The 16863-nt window shown below is 38.5% G+C and overlaps 1 protein-coding gene across 3 annotated transcripts in view; it reads left to right on the top strand.

Moving 5' to 3' along the window:
- Nucleotides 1-16127: 16127 nt before the first annotated feature.
- Nucleotides 16128-16863, top strand: part of dgkg (diacylglycerol kinase, gamma) — a 96024-nt gene continuing 95288 nt past the window's right edge. For all 3 annotated transcript variants that reach the window (XM_072685916.1, XM_072685917.1, XM_072685915.1), the window contains exon 1: nt 16128-16523. The gene's annotated coding sequence lies outside the window, so the exon portion shown is untranslated. The remainder of the gene's footprint in view (nt 16524-16863) is intronic.

Below are 16863 nucleotides of genomic sequence, written 5' to 3'. Positions count from 1 at the left end.
TACAAGCATGTGAAACCCTCATAGTCATATCCTCCCAGCATGCAATGATGTTGTTGTTGTTGTGTTTTTTTTTTTTTTTAAGAATATGTAAGAGTGCTGAATACTGGCATTATTACAGCAGAGTCTCCAGCAGTTCTCACCAGCTGAGCTTTTTATGGAGTAAGAAACTCAGTTTGTGGGCCTTCAGAAGTGTCAGTTTAAAAGGTCTTTTTGGTAGGTTGTGTCATGTTGTTATGGGGAGTGTAATGGGGTTTGTCGTTGAGAAACCTGCATGAGTGCACAACATGCAGAATGACTGATACACTGTCGTTACCCCATAAAAGGTAAATAGATGTAATACATTTTCTAAACACATTTTCCAACAAGTCACCTTGTCTGCCAAGTCCTCAGAGGAAAGGTTGCTGAGCACAGCAACCTGGCTGCAAAAATATTAGTTTATCTCTCTCTCGCGCGCACACTTTCTCTCTTTCATTCTCTCTCTCACATACAGAGATACACTCTGATCCACAGTATTTGCTATAGTCATGAAGTAATGTAATTGTGCATGCGCATGTGTAGTAGTTACTGATGTATAATATTTAACTAGCATTATATATTATAGCTAGGCTTGATGAACTGTGGAAAAAAAGGTTGAATTTTGTTGTCACTGTCAGACAAAAACCTTGTATCTCCATTTTTACATATTGGGGATCTGGTAGTTGTTCTTTACATTGTCTCAAAATTATAGACCAATAGAAATGCTCCATTCACCAATCCGGGGCGATACATATACTTTAGTATCAGCTAATACTGATCCAATACCATTGTTGAATTAAAAAAAAAACATATACCTTATCATATTCAAGAAACTTAAGGCATCAGAATTGACTTGGCAATCTAACAAATTAACACAGATATGAATGTACACTGAATGTTTATTTGTCATTAAAATTACTAGTTGTGCTGGACCTGGGCACAGTGCATGGGACCAAAAAGGAGCAGGCAGCTCCCTTGCCAGTTCTCCTTATATGAAAGTGTTATATGACAGTGACTTCATAAGCCCCCCTCTGTCCTCCATAACAGGCACAAGTATCCAAACCAGCATTTCAGGTCTCATCTGTCTATTGCTGGAAAAATTGCAGAAAAGCTTTTAATTATTTTAATTAAATCTGGAATTTTACTGATATTTAGTGAAAAAACATGTTACTTTTGGACACTTGAGAAATCCCCCGCTCGCCGCTCCTCTCTGCACTGCTCTTGAGTAAACAGAGCAGGCTGCTAAAGGGGCTGCTAATCTGATTACTTTCAGTTACTTTTGGATTACTTGTCTTTTTAAAGCCACATAATTAAATTCCCAAAATGGGAACTTCAGAGGGAAAGGGAAAAAATAATGTTTAATATCAAAAGATTGTAAAAAGTGAAATGATTTTATTCCATGTACTTTGACTTCCTCCACCACACTGTTGTCACCATGCAGTCAGGTAGGTAGCGTTCTCCTGGAATCCTTCAGACCCAGATTCATCCATCAGACTGCCACATTGTAAGGGTGATTCATTACTCCAGAGAGCATGTTTCCACCTCTCTCTCTAGAGTCTTGTTGTGGTGTGTTTTACATCACTTCAGTCTGTGAACTTAGGAAAAAAGCCGCTCAGCCATAGAAACCCATTTAATGAAGCTCCCAACACTCAGTTCTTGTGCTAAAGACTTTATCATTTAATGTGTACTCACTGCCCCTAACACATGTGTGTGTGTGAGTGTGTTCACTACCAGATGGGTTAAATGCAGAGGACACATTTCGCTGTACACTGTACAGTGACAAATACGTGCACCTTTTTTTTTACCTTTAAAGTTGCTTCCAGAGGCATTTTAGAACTTTGTTGTCATAAAGAGCACTTCGGCACTTGTGGCGTTTGTGTGATCTATAATGTTTGTGGATGAGCTGCTGTTGCTCCTAGACGCTCCCGTTTAAAAATAATTGGACTTACAGTTGACCAGGGCAGATCTAGCAGGGCCAAAAAAATGATCTGGCTTGCAAACTGGCAAATGTTCAGAAAATGTGCACAAAAATTGCTGAGCTCTTTTGTATGACCTATTTTACTTCCAGTATTTGTCTGTGGAGATTTCATGGCTTCATTTTCCATCAGACTGCCACATTGTAAGGGTGATTCATTATTCCAGAGAGCATGTGCCTGCAACCCTCATTTGCCAGCAATGAATGTTGCAGAAACATCTGATCTCAATAAGAAGAAACTGTGTTCACATACTTCTGACTGTATGATGGAGAAACTGTTGTGGATGAAAGGTTTTAGGGATCTTTCTGTGATGGTATAAAGCGATTACACACTGGTTTCATTGCTACTACTTCGGTAAAATTGTAATGCGAGCCCACTGTGGTTGCAATTACTTTGAAAACAGAAGACAGACTGTGATTTTGAGGATGCATGACACTCATGTAGAGTTGTTTGCTCTCAAGGAGAATAACAAGGAAACAGTGACCTTTTCCTTAGAGGAGAAAATGACAGAGGCTAGATTCTTAGTTACTATAAGGCATCCAGACAAGTGCTCGAAAATACACAGTTTTGGTGTTTTTGGTGGTATTTAAAGCCTAAATCTGAAATTGTGAAGGTCAGTGCAGTTTAATTGGGGTTACTGTGTAATATGCCTGAAAAAAAATTAATTGTTGACTGTCTTTGACTGATGCATCATGATTATTAATATAAGCCTGTTTTTATCCTAAACACTGACTACACTTCTATTTTGAGTGTGGCAGCACATTTACAATACAATTTGACACAGTTGTATCCACTCATCTTGCCTTGTACATAATTTTAAAAAGTTTATTTTTATTCAAAATGCTCACCAAGTAATTTTACTATAACAAGAGCCATCTTTGTTGAAGCTACACAATTAAAAAGGGCCTCCAAAACTGTTTTGTAAGTTGCTTAGCTCTTGTCCTGTGAAACACTGGAGCCTGCTTTATATTGATAAAGTCTTAAATAATCAGCTGGTCATATTTGGTTACAACATTCTTACCAAAAAACTTGAAAATGCCTCTATCATGTTCAGTATTAGGAACCAGACATACAAGAATAATGTACAGCATAGATAATTATCAAAACAAGTGTGTACTCTATATTACTGATGTCAAAATTAGGTTTTGTTACTAAATACATTAATTGTGATTTGATATGACTCACTAAGTATATTTTCATGTTTCAAATGAAAGCCTATATGCCAGCTTTAATTCAGCCCATCATACATTCAGCTCTTTAAACCTCTGCCAATCATGCTGTGAGATTTTCCCTCCTTTTTCCTCTTTTTAAATACGAGGATAAACAAAAACCCATACGTTGCTTTTAAAGGGGTTTGTCAGTTTTAATGTGTTGCAGAGAAATGTAGGGCTCTAGCCAGCTGCCTGGGGATGAGAGCAGTAATTTATTCTCCTGTACTCTCTGCCAGCCAGGGTAGGTGGCACAAATGGAGCATTTTAATTAAAAACTGCTGAGACACAGAGATCCAACAGGATGAGAGGATGCCAGTGCACCAAGGTTTCCCCACACAAATTCACCGCCCATTATTTCTCAAAGGAACACAAATAAAGTAACCTGGATTACTCAGGCAATGAGAGGGATTCTTGTAAAATCGTCCATTTCGAGTGTAAGCAGTACTTACATGCAGCTTCCGAGTTAGCAAAAATGGCAGTGTCTACTGAGTACAGGTTTTGGTTGTTTATTAATTTATTTATTTTATCAAAGTTCTCTTTTTTTTGTAATATATGAAATATGTAAGAATAAATTTAGGAGGAATTGATTTTAAAATGATTTTTGAATTGTAGCATGTTGAATTTGATTGGTCTAAAAACTGTAATGCTATGCAGCGATACTGAAGAACTTAATTATTCTGAAGAGTTAAGAGGCAAGAAGCGAAAGTTTGGGTACCCAGCATGGTTAGTAACACATCACAGATTGTGAATGCTTTTTTTGTAGCCAGCTTAGACTCTTTCAGTTCTTGTTTTGCCTGATATTTAAGGCTCTTTCAAACACTTTCTAGTTTCTAGATGAGATTCTTGAGCTGTCTTGCATGCCCTGCTCTTTTGAGATATATCCACAGATCTTTGATTATGTGTGGTTTGGAGGACTGCAAGGGCCAGGATCATTGTCCTTCTGTAGAAGGCATTAGGATTTTATCTTCAGCTGTTTTACAGACTGTGTGATGTTTGCTGTTGTTTAATTGAATCTATTCTTTCCTCTACCAGTTAAATGTTTCCCATGCCTCTGGCTTTAACGCAAGCTCAAAGCATGATCGATCCACCCTTGTGATGAACAGTTGGAGAGGTGGTCTTTTCTTGAAATTCTGCACTCTTTTTTTCACCAAACAGACCTTTGCTGAGTGCTTCCAGAAAGTTCTGTTTTTACTTCATCAGTTCACAGGACTTAATTCACACTAAATTAATCACAAAAAAACAGGAGTATTTCACCAGGGGTGTCCAAACACTTGCATGTCATTGAATTCTCATCAGTTAAATGGGCTTTGTATTTTATCTGCTGATTTATAATGTTTTTTTCTGTCAAACATTTTAGTGATTATTTCCACCTGCTTCCAGGAAGTACATTTTCACCTAATAAGCAGAAGCTATCAGTGTCTGTCAAGATATTTGCTAGCGTTCAGGTCTCTTCCATCTCCCTGCTGACAATTTCCTGGGAGATTTTTATTGCCATGGTGACAGCAAGCTGCTGATGTCATCCATCCAGACCGTTGGGTCTCTGGGGCTGAACAAAGGTGGGCTGCATATTTCCCCCTTTCCCTTTCCTCCAGAGCAGAAGTGGGCAAGGCCAAAAACTTGAACGGTAGCTGCATTATTAGGGGAGCCTTAATGTGAAATTCTGCCTCTGTCCTGCTTTCCTATTTACATAACAAATACTGCAAAGCATGCAAATTGATAGGGGGTTAAATAAAGAAATTCTTCAGGGTAGATTTCCTTTATTCCTCCCAGTTGGTAATTAGGTCATCCATGATGAGCCCTGGAAGCATCCTAATCACATCAGAAGCAAAGCTGCAGGAATAGGAAGAGAGGTCTAGGGTTTATATTTACATGAGTGCAGCTGGAAAATATCAATAACGATGAAGGAAATTGAAAGGAAATGTTCTCGGCAGGAACTGCTCTCAATTTCAGTACTTGTATTATGAGCGTATTACGGAGAGGCTTTTCATGCTAGTCTAGACTAGACAAGACTGAGCTATAGTATACGGCATGTAGAGGACAGGCTATTAGTGATGACTACTATGTTTTAGTCTTTATTAATTAGCAAAAAAATGAATTCACTAAAGAGTAATTATGGATAATATAGAATAGGTGCACCATCCATAGGCACATTTTTACTGAAATAGATCAGTTTCATTACCAAATACCTTACCAAATTACTTAGCGGCATTGCAATGCCAACAATACACTCACAAAGTAATTTGTGTGGTTAAACAATATTATTGTCATTTTAAGATCATTTTATGCTGCTGATAAAATTTTGGTATTGTAGCATAATAATGCAGTTAAACCTTTTATTTTTGTTTTTATTTATTTTTATTTTTTATAATTTTAAAACTTTTAACTATTAGGACTATTCAGACATTGGAAGTAAAATATTGTTTTTTTTATATTCAGCATGAATAAAAAAGAAATGAACTCTCAAAACAAAGTTAACATACAGACCCATTCACCTTATCAGGCTCTTCTCATTAACTAAACTCAAATGGGCAATATTGAGGGCAGCAAAAAATGATTGAGGTCATGTCCATATTGTGTGATAAGTCGATAACGTAATTATCGTGACAGGCCTACTGGAAAGCTAATGTTTCTGATTAGTGAGGTGCAGCTCAACCCAATAAATAATTAAACTCCTTTTAGGGGGCTTGGTGAGGATTTACATCTAGATGGACAGCAAATGTATCCAAGATGTTGAGTTTAAGAGGAAGAATGAAAATGAATGGCCATGTCATCCTAAGAGGGCTAGACAGGAGACCATAAGCCTTGCCTCACAGGGGAAGCTGTTACTTAAAAAGCTATTCCTGAATCTAATTCTCTTATTTGCCTGCTAATTATTTCCACCCTCGCTGATAACATATCTGTCAGTGGTGGGTGTAATGATTAGTTGTCACTGATTATGGCCCTAGACACTGCTCAGACACCATGCTCTCTAAAAAGCCCCTTTTCCTTAAAGTCTCCCCCAGAGACTGACTCACTGCTCTGCAGTCATTCTGCTTTCGGGTTCCCCCACTGTTCGGTTATTATTGCCTGCCCACAGGTTTCAGCTGAAGGCGTGTCACAAGACCTTTACTCTTCGGCCACCCCTTCAAGGCTGGTGCTTTTCCTGCTGGGCAGCAATGCCTGTCTGCCTTCTGTCCTCCCAAACTAAACCCTTACCCTGACAGATATACAAGATTCCAAATACTGATACTTATATAACTAACATATTACCGTGATTGCTGTTTAGCATACACTTCATCAAATGTAACTGTGAGTTTAACTGCAAAAACAACAGTTCTGCTTATCAGTGACTATTCTTTATTCAGATAATAGAATTGCTCTTTCTCAAGCAAATAAAGGAATTTACAAAAAGTATAATCATAAAAGAACAGAAAAAATTGTGAAAATCATAAGAAATTACCAGCAATCAATCACATCAAATTAGTGCATTGACCTTCGGGAGTTATTTATTTGGTATTAAAAACTATTATACTGTAGAATGACACCATATTAGTATGTATGTAGTAATTATACCATGGACTCCTGCTTATCTGAGAGGTAGATTTCACATTCAGGCTCCATCAGTGCTGGCTTAATATCTCATGGCTTTAAATTTTCAAGTGCAATATCTACATTTTAAATATAAAACTTAATTATTAAAACCCTGTATGTTCAATTATTAAAATGTCCCATGTATGCAAGGCTAGGAATGTGTTCGCCACATTTTAATAACGTAACAGTGTGAATTAATATTAAAATCCTTCATTTTATCTCCAGCCTAGACTTGTTACTTTTTTCTGACTAATTTATCTTTCTAATTAACAAGAAATAAATCATTTTCGACATTTACTATAGACCCCGTATTTAACAGTTACCTTTAGACTCTCCTTCACGTTGCCCATGCCTGCATGTTTAACTGAAACTCATGGTACATGGATTTTGTGTCTTTTGTGGTATTGTTTTTTTTTTTTTGAAAACACAATGTGTGAGCCCATGGTTGTCTAAAATTATCTGCAAAGACTTAAAGGGCCTAGAATTTCAAAATCCCAAAACTGTTACCTAACAGTCTTGACTCATTTTATGTGTAGCCCCCAAAATTTCACCTACAGGCGAAAGTCTTTCCACACCTAAAGCTGGAGCAAGAAAAAGGGTAACAGTACACTCCAGTGAATAGGATGTTTTGTTGGTTGCTTGCTACTTCTTTCCTGAGACAATTTGTCCCTGGGATTCACATCGCCGCCATCCTCTGCTAGTTGTCATGACTATAGCTTTGCCTGTGCCTGTCTGCATGTGGGCAAGCACCGCTTGTTGAAAGCACTGTTTGTTGAAAGCACTGTTGGGGCAAGGGCTGCTCAAGGTGCTGTTCCCAGCTGTGGCAAATGTCCCTTGGTGAAGCACAGCCGACAGCTTGGGAAAATGCTCCTCGGGGAAAACACCATGAGTATCAGCTAAAAGCAACCTGATCACTTAATAATACGTAATATTTATCTATGAAATAACAACTTAACATTTCAGGCATTTCAGTGCAGCTGTAGACAGACAGATTGTTGTTCTGGTCATTGATTGTGAGGTTATATTACTATTGTCATGTAAAACATGGTGATGAGGTAAAAGTGAGTCTAATGTAACGGCTTGGTGTCAGTCAGTGGAGAGCTTAAATGAGAATGTTTGACGTGCACGGGCACTAAAGTGCTAATGTTGACATCAGAGGAAATGCTGGAGTGAGAGTAGGAGGGTCTGCAGAGGAAACACAAGCTCTGTTTCTCTGTAAACAAGTGCACAAGAGTGGTGGTGGTGAAAAGATGAACCAGAGATTTGAACTTTTTTCTCTTTCTAACAAGCCAGGAAAGGGTTTTTTTCTTGTGGCTTAGAACAATGGCTTGCTTACGCGAGACAGGCGCTGACTGGCAATCTAAAATGTTGCTATAAATGCCTAATTAAAGTAAATGTAATTATTATGTTTTATATTTTATTATATTTTATTTTATTATAATTGCATAAAAAATATGACCCACTTTTCTATTGTCTGTCTGCTTTTGAAAGGGAAGATCTGGAGAGAGATTTAGGGATGCTCTGCAGCAAGTTTGTCAACTCTGTGCACATAAGTGTGTGTGTGGGTGTACGTGCATGTACAGGATGGGTGCATGTTCTTGAGCATGAAACAGAGAAAGCAAGTAAGAGCTGAGTGTGAGGACACCTAAGACTGTGCAGGGTGGGGTGTGGTAGAGCATCACCACGACTTCAGTAAAAGGTTTAAACAATACTGAAAGCTCACAGAGCCACCAAATTCTTGAGGGTTGTAACTTTAAAAGGCAGACACAGTCATGTGTTGATTGTTTCAGTTTTGAAAATACCCTTCATTACTTCATACCTCTTAACTATAAAAGTTTTTATTTACTTTTTATGCTTGATTGTACTTTTTCTAGTTTTACAGTTTCTGCACTTTTATAAGAACATGTTTGGGCATCTGACTTTATTTCATGCTTTACAGTAAATGTAGGACTTTGTATGTTACATGCTTACTGTTTGTTAAAAACTGTATTTCACTATTTGAGTTGTATTTACACTTTTACTTGAGAAAGAAGAAGTAAAGTAGGGACACAACTGAACACATTTTTTTTTAGATTTTTATTAGTTTTAAATAATCTTTAAAATATTTTTTTTAAACATCACTTCTGTGTACATACTATTTGTGAACATTTACAATCATGTAGAGACGGTACTTGAGGCATACTAGCTCTCACTGTGAGCTGTTTAAATGCTTAAGAATTCATGCCATGTTGTGGAAAAATGAAAGAATGAATAATGACGTATAATCACGGCTCATCAAAATTCTAATCAGAATTACTTTGCGCTACCGGTCTTCAAGGTGGTATAGATCTTCATCGAGAATCTCTAGAAATGTTCGTAAATGTGTAGATGCAGTGACCAAAAGCATGATCTTCTTGAACTTATTTTATAAAACTTCCATGTTCCATGCTACCCTATATTACCACCTTTAGAAACTTTCTAGACATATTACTAGACACACACTGGTTGAATAGGGTAAGTCTTGCTATTTGCTATGATATATGTATTATGTTTGTATGTTACGATATGAGGAATGAAGTATAGAGTACTCGTGGTGCGGGAATCAGGTTCAGTGAATGGATCGGTCCTGTGGATCGGCCTAATTAAACGATACCTGATCCAGCTAATTTTTTTAATATTAGGACTGATATCCGATCCAATAATAATGGAATAATGGTAATAATGAGTGTGTTACTGTACATCTTTTCAAGTGGTCCCAAAGAGAAAATCCTTATAGTTCACTAAAGAGTCTGAATTAGTTCTTTTTATCTAACAATTAAAAGGGAACCAAACTGTGGAATTGCACAAATTGTGCAAAATTTAGTTTTTGGAGTTTGAGAAGCCGATAATTTTCATTTGTAGTTTAATCATTTTATTTGTAGTTAATCATGTGATCTTCTTACCTTCACCCCTTTTTCTCATCATCATTTTTCTTGTCCCTATGTCTGAAAGATTTGACCCTGACCTCCATGGGTCTTTTTATGAACTAAGGGTGCAATGTATCTTCATGGCTACAGTGCCACAAGCTAGCATGTAATGGCTCCCTGGCCATTACTCATGTTTCATGTGCTGTATACAGAAAGAAGGACAGCTATATTTCTTCTTATTCTTAATAATGCATCATTTTCTTATTGCTCTCTTGGTTGCATATAGAATTTAATCTAAAAGTACAAGATTCCTACATTCATATCTACTTCACTTTTCACTTTTACATACACACTAATACATGCTACCTTTCAGATTCCTGAAGTTTGTCATGACAACATCTCTTGTTGAATCAATGATGAAGAAATTGTGCAGCATTATTTCACATTATCACAATTCCATGAATACAAACACATCCACCACACCTCAGGCATCTCAGTGACCATTACAGCAGAGTTATTATAATGCTAGTTCAAAGCATTTTGAGTTCTACCAGAAGACCCTGGAGACATGAGGGCAGTAAATTGTAAATTTAAGCTTGGCAGAGAATGAGAGGAGAACGATGTTAACAAGTTAGAACTGTTGATTGTCTTTGGCGTAGGCTCCATCGTCAGCCCAGGTCTTGCAACATCAGGACTCTTGCAGACCCTGCGGGACTTAGAGGCAGGGGGCGGAGCCTACCCCAGGCCAGCTGTTGGGACCAAACTGGTAGTGGTGGGGAGGAAGGAGGGTAAAACGTGACCACACAACCCGCATCTGAGAATTAAGCGGCAAAAAGCCCATTTTTAATTCATTTTTAGGATGCTTCAAAAATATGTTAGCATATCATCACTCTCACACAAAAACAAATCCCATTAAAAGTTGAAAAGTTTTTTTATTCTCCTGTAGAGTTGCTGCTTTGGAGATATGCAGTTTTTGTTTGACAATGACGATATATTGACCTGTTCAGCCCACAGCAATTTACCTCATGATGAACCTGGACTAAAGCACTCCTTATTTACATACTGTGTATCAGCCCACAGTATGCAAAATTTAATGCAAATCTATTTAATTCTAAATAATTAAAAATAAATTTTATATATATATATATATATATATATATATATATATATATATATATAATGGACTAAAGAGGAGATGGGGGAAATGTATAATACATAAAATGTTGGATATGTCTCATTTAACTACACTTAAATTAATTTAATTATTTGACATAGTTCAATCATTTATACAGGACATATTTTATGTAAAGCATATTGAAATATCTCTCTTTGCACCTTTCATCTCTCTCTTTCTCATCAAGTCTTAGTTGTTGGGGCACCAAGCCGACCCATCATGTGACTCAGGGATTGGAAGATGCCTGTGATGTGTTATTATTCACACCCTTCCCACGCTCTCACACACATTACAAATACATATGCTACTATAGAGGATGTGCAGTTGGAAACTGCACACACTGTTTTCTTCTTTCAGTGGCTTCTCTGTCAGTGGTGTGTCACCCAGACTGCGAAGGGGTGATAAAGAAATGGTCTGATTCATAAGAACAAAGTGAGATGGAGTAAAAAGCGGTCTTTTTTCTCTGTGTGTGAGCACTCATGGAGAGAGTAAGGAGATCCCAGTGGGTGTAGAGATTAGGGTGGATGGATATGCAGGTGCTTCTGTACTCAGGGGAAAAGGGACCACCAGAGGGATAAAAATAGAAAGTCTCCTTCTTCTTTGACAAGGCCTGTGTCTCTACCTCTCGATCACTGACCGCCCTACTTCCCCCCACACACACACAGTTACACACATACTTATCTCTCAAATACAACCTTATAACTTAAAGGGATCTTTAGTAAAGGTAAGGTTTTTGCATGTTAAAATTATTAAATAACAATGCTTTGAGAAATCATGATATTGCACAATCATGCCTTATATTCATCCCACATCCTTGTTAAGGGCTGCACAATATACACTGTTTGAGCAATGCTGTTGCAGTATGTTCATACTGAATGGTCACATCGCAGGACGTGCAGTGTCAGGTGCAATGTCATGCTACAACTGGCTTCTTATATACTGTTAAAATTTTCCAAGACATATCTACCAGAGGCAGGTTATATCTGCCCAATATCATTTATTTTACTCTAATATTGGATACATTAAAACGTATCCAAGATATGCATTATTCATGTCATGACATTTTAGAGAATTAACTTCTGGTCTTTTTTAATCACAATATATATCATAGAAAGAAAAATCTATATTGCTTATACTGTTATTTTTTCACTATTGTGCCGCCCTTTCCTAGTTTCCTAGTCTTATTAACAGATTGAGCAACAGCAAGGAGACAGTTTCCTTTCACATTCTTTCCTTTCACTATTACTTTCCTTTATCCATTTTTGGTTAACATATCATGAGTATAGTGAGTTGTAAACTTGGTGTTATAAATTGAATTGTATTGTGGGCTGAGTGCATCAGTAGTAAAATAACTCTGCATGTAGAATCTGAGCTTCCCACTTTATACCATGTTTTTACTGCAATATAAATGATGTACAAGGCTTTTGTTCATGTTAGATACACTGTGTTTTCTCCTTAGTGAGTGCGGAACCCGGGTAAATATTTAGCAGGAGCCAATAGACCATGTTACAACCATGTGTGTGGCCTATGCTGGCTGTTTATGGGATAGGTATGACTAGCAGGTAGGAGGTGCAGTGCTTAGGGGATGAACCTGGTGTAATTCTGACATGCTGGTTTATAATGGAAATGAGACAGGTAGTGGGGTTCTCACTCTAATCCAGGGTAGATCTCAGCTCTCAATGTGTCGTTTAATCTCTCTAGGAGAGGCTGTGTGTTTTTCTCTCTTTTTGTCTCCGTTGTAGACACTAGATGGCCTTGAATCGGAAGTGGTGATCCTTATTCGCCCTATCATTATTCAACATTTGACTTAAAATCTATTAAAACTCTTTTTGATAGTCTTCAGTAAAGCTTATTTTATGTATATCTATCCAAGTGTTGCTCTCCCTTCTATTTGTTATCTTTTCCGAGCCAGCCGTAACAACCAATATTAAATTAAACACCAACATTCAAAGTTTGTGAAAGGCGTTCAATGTTTGATTTGAAGTGTGTAACAAACATTACCTTTTTTACACTGAAATGGAAGTGTGTATCTTACAGCCGCTGCTCATATTCACAGCCAGTTATGTGTTTTTGGGCGGAATTGGTTCCACCCACTGCACAGAAAAACAGGACTGGTTATTCCTCATTTTAGAATTATGTTACTCTATTAATCATTAGGCCTTTAGTTTTGCCAGTGAAGTCCTAAACAATGGGAGAGCTCATTTAGCTGTATCAACTGAGATGGCACTGAGAAAAAAAATAGGCAATTTTCTAGTTAGCATTCCAACCAAGTAAAACTGTATAATGAAATAAGACCTATGATGTAATCTTACTGAGGTTAAATTAGAAAGCATTCTATTGAATAAAAAGAAACTACAATACAGATATATATATTTTTTTATTTCACAGAAATGAATAGGCCTTCTGTGAAGTCCTAGAAGTCCTTGAGGGCTGCTAACACTCATGGAGATAATTTAGACAGCTGGTCGGCAGTCCAGATTCTCAGTCATGCTTACTGGCTTAGGAATGCTGAAAATACCAAATTCTTAGATGTAAAATAGCACATGATATTTTAACATGGTTCTGTAAAGGCATTGGATTTTGAGACCCAGCTCTAGAGTAGTTTGTTTATGAAAGCTAGACATTGTAACTTATTGTAAAGTATTTCTGTGATCCCCCTGCAGGTAGTCCTTAACTCATCCGAGATACACAGTCATTTTGATGAACGAGGCCCTCTCAGTTTTGAACAATACTGCTTTAAGAGCAGTAGTAGTAGCAGTGGCAGTTTGCTCATTCTTTCCTAATACATAATGTTGGCTCATAGAGTTCTGACTTGTTACTTCGCTCAGAGTAAAGGAGAAAGAATATAAAAAGAAGGTGAGGACAGGATGTGGAAGCACATGCTCTGTTGGCATGAGGCAGTGCCTCTACTCTCACAGCAAAGAGGAAAGTCCCTGAGAAAAGGAGACCTAGTAAGAAAAACAAAAAGTGATAGAGAGTGAAACAATGCAATATGTGGGTCCAGGGATTTAAAAGTGCTTCTTTATTAGTGTTAATGTGACTTGTGCAGTAGTTTGCTTGACCATGTTATGCAAGTCTGATTATCATAACAAACAACAAAAGTTAATGTTTTTTTTAGTAACAATCCAATGCATGTTCTTTTTGCTGTGATGGCTGTTGTTGGCAGTTGGTGCTCACCACAGCGTGGCTGAAAGCAAGTGTCGCATGTTAACGTCTGAGTGCTTGTGATTGTGACATTCCACACTGAAAATAACAGTGTCTTGGTTTTCTGATTTCCTGCAGCTCATACACTAGAAACGCCCACACCTTCCCCAGAGTGAGGCAGCAGTACAGAACTTTAGATAAACAAAAAAAATCATGCTTAAGTTTTACGCATCTAATGCATGCTACTTATGCATGTAGAAGAGCATATTTAATCATAAAAAACGCTGGCAGTTGGTGGACAAAGACAAAATATTTCTGGAGCCCATATCTGTTATTCTGCTACTGCATGCTGTTGCAGTGGTGAGAGAGTTATGTTGGAAGAACATTGTTTTCCACACACAATCCTGCAAATACGTCATTGGCTCTGAAGTCAGCTCAGGCCCTCCGATTTAAACCTCTTACGTAAAAAAGATTTGTAACTGCAGTTTTGCCAAAAATAAAAGGATAAAAATGGGGAAAGTGTGAGTGAAACAAGAGGGGAAAAATGCCCAAGTGTAAGTCAGGCTATGTAAAAACAGTCTGCTTTTGATCATAGGCGTAGGGGAGGAGCATTTCTGGGCTATTTTTGTTCCTTTGTCTGCCTCACAAATTAAGCAATGGAGCACTAGTGTTGAGGCTTAACGCAACCCCCACTACAACGGAGTGAGAATGTAGTTGATAAGCAGAGGCCTTGTTCACTTCTCTGACCTTTGAGTGAATGGTACATCATGACGTCTGACATTTGCAGAGGAGCGATTATTTGAACATTTTATTTAACTCCAGACATTCCTTTATTTCGTTTTAAAGGGGGATCTGTTGTTTTTACAAATTACAAGTTTTCCACTGCGGCTGCAATGTTGTCAAAATCTATGCACTTTCCTCTGTGAGTACATGGTATTTTATATTTTATATTTAAACCTGACACAAACCGGTCATATATTAGTAGGGTTCCTTTCCTTCTGCAGATGGTCTTTGTTGAGTGACACCTGCCGAGTACGTAGTAATTGTTATTCCAGCTATTGAGTCGCCACTGTTCGAGAAACAGGTGTTAAGGTTTTACTGTTGCTTCATTAACAGCCATTGTGAAGCGGAGCATTCTTTAGGAACATGCTGTTGTAGATCTGTGTTATTGGAGCAGCAGACCGTTACTGACCTGACACGCAGTACTGAGGGCTAGATACACCATATGGACAAAAGTGTTGGGACAACCGCTAATTTATTATATTGTTACTTCCAAAATCACAGCTATTAAAAAGAGTTTATCCTGCTTTCTCTACTGTCCAGGAACAATCTTCCTTTTTGTTTTACCCCTTTTTCTCCCAATTTGGTATTGCCAATTAACTCACCTGTATGTAACTTCCCCTAGCACTAGCAGCCACTGTCTCTTTTTGTACAATCGCAGACGCAGCAGACTCGCTCAGAGGAACAGGCACCTGTGCCGGCCATCATCATCGAGTGACGAGGGGAGAGAGTGCCCTCTTGGACTCCAGCCACTGATGGCAAAGTGGCATGGCTCCCCTTGGCCAGTGTGGTAGTGCATTAGACCTCTGAGCCACTCTGAACCCCTGGGAAGACTTTCTAGATTTCTAGATTTTGGAGCATTGCTGCAAGCATTTGATTGCATTCAGCAAGAGCATTAGTGAGGTCAGGATGTTCCCAACTCATTTCAGAAATATTAGATCGCAAAAAGTGATAAACAGCTAAAACGGAGATGTGAGGTGTTTGCGTGACAGCGGTGTTATGTGACAGGAAATGAAAAATATATATAAATTATGAGACAGAGTGAAAGTGCTATCTGCAAAGCTGAATCAATTAATAGCAGGTTTCGGCCCTCCGAATGTCATATCTAGTATTCATCCCACATTAATGCATTCTTACAGCTTTTTCAGTTTCTCTCACACGCAAATTATTGCATGCAGACAAACACAGTGTTTAAAATAGTAAGGCTGTGGTGAGAAGGGTTGAGAGAGAGAGAGAGAGAGAGAGGGAGAGAGAGAGGGAGAGAGAGAGTGTGAGGCAGCGAGGCATGGGCTATGGTGTTTGGGGTGGTTCATAAGGGGAGGGCTGGCCCTATTAGAAGCTCTCTGATATTGTACTGTCGATGGCGGGGGGAGCTTGTGTGTGTGTGTGTGAGCGAGAGAAAAAGAGAGAGAGCGCGAGAGCAAGAGAAAGAGAGTGAGCAGTCGGCTCTGTGTAAACAGGCTGTCAGAAAAGAAAGTGCAGGGACGTTTCTACATGCTGCTGCAGCTGCCGGAGACACAGCACCGCACACACAACCTGCTGGAGGATAATCACGAGAGGAGAGCAGAGCAGAGCAGAGGAGAGGAGAGTTTAATTAATTCATGCTGGAGGGGAGAGATGTTGTGTTGCCGCTGAGTGAAAAGGCTCCAGTGCTGTGTGAGCGCGGCTGCTCGTAGCTTTAAGCTTTGTGCTTGTGTTTGTCTGCCAGCGATGCTCTGACCCACTGGAGAAGCTCATGGTACCAGCAGCATCACCTGGATGAACGGAGGTAGGATCTGATATCCTTGATGTTTTCTATTCTAGTCTCTCTCTTGTGTTCTTTTTATTAAACTATGCAGTTAAATGAAGCTTTAGTGTCAAAAACTGCATATATAGTGCATTAGGCTTGTGCTCTAATGAAGTGCAATCTCTAAATAGACCCTTGTGAGCTCATTCACCTCTCTCCCCTCAATCCCATCTCTCTGTCTGTGTTGACAGGACACAGATAACTGGTTACTGACAAGCCTGTGACCATAAGTCTCTCATACTTTCTCTTTTTCTGTCTGCTGTGCATATGGCCAAGCTGAATCCAGGCACACTGATGTGTGTTCACAGTGTGCTTTAGCGGC

This window comes from Salminus brasiliensis, chromosome 8 (assembly GCF_030463535.1).
Source record: "Salminus brasiliensis chromosome 8, fSalBra1.hap2, whole genome shotgun sequence".
NCBI classification, from domain to species: domain Eukaryota; kingdom Metazoa; phylum Chordata; class Actinopteri; order Characiformes; family Bryconidae; genus Salminus; species Salminus brasiliensis.
This window is presented reverse-complemented; position numbering and strand designations above follow the sequence as displayed.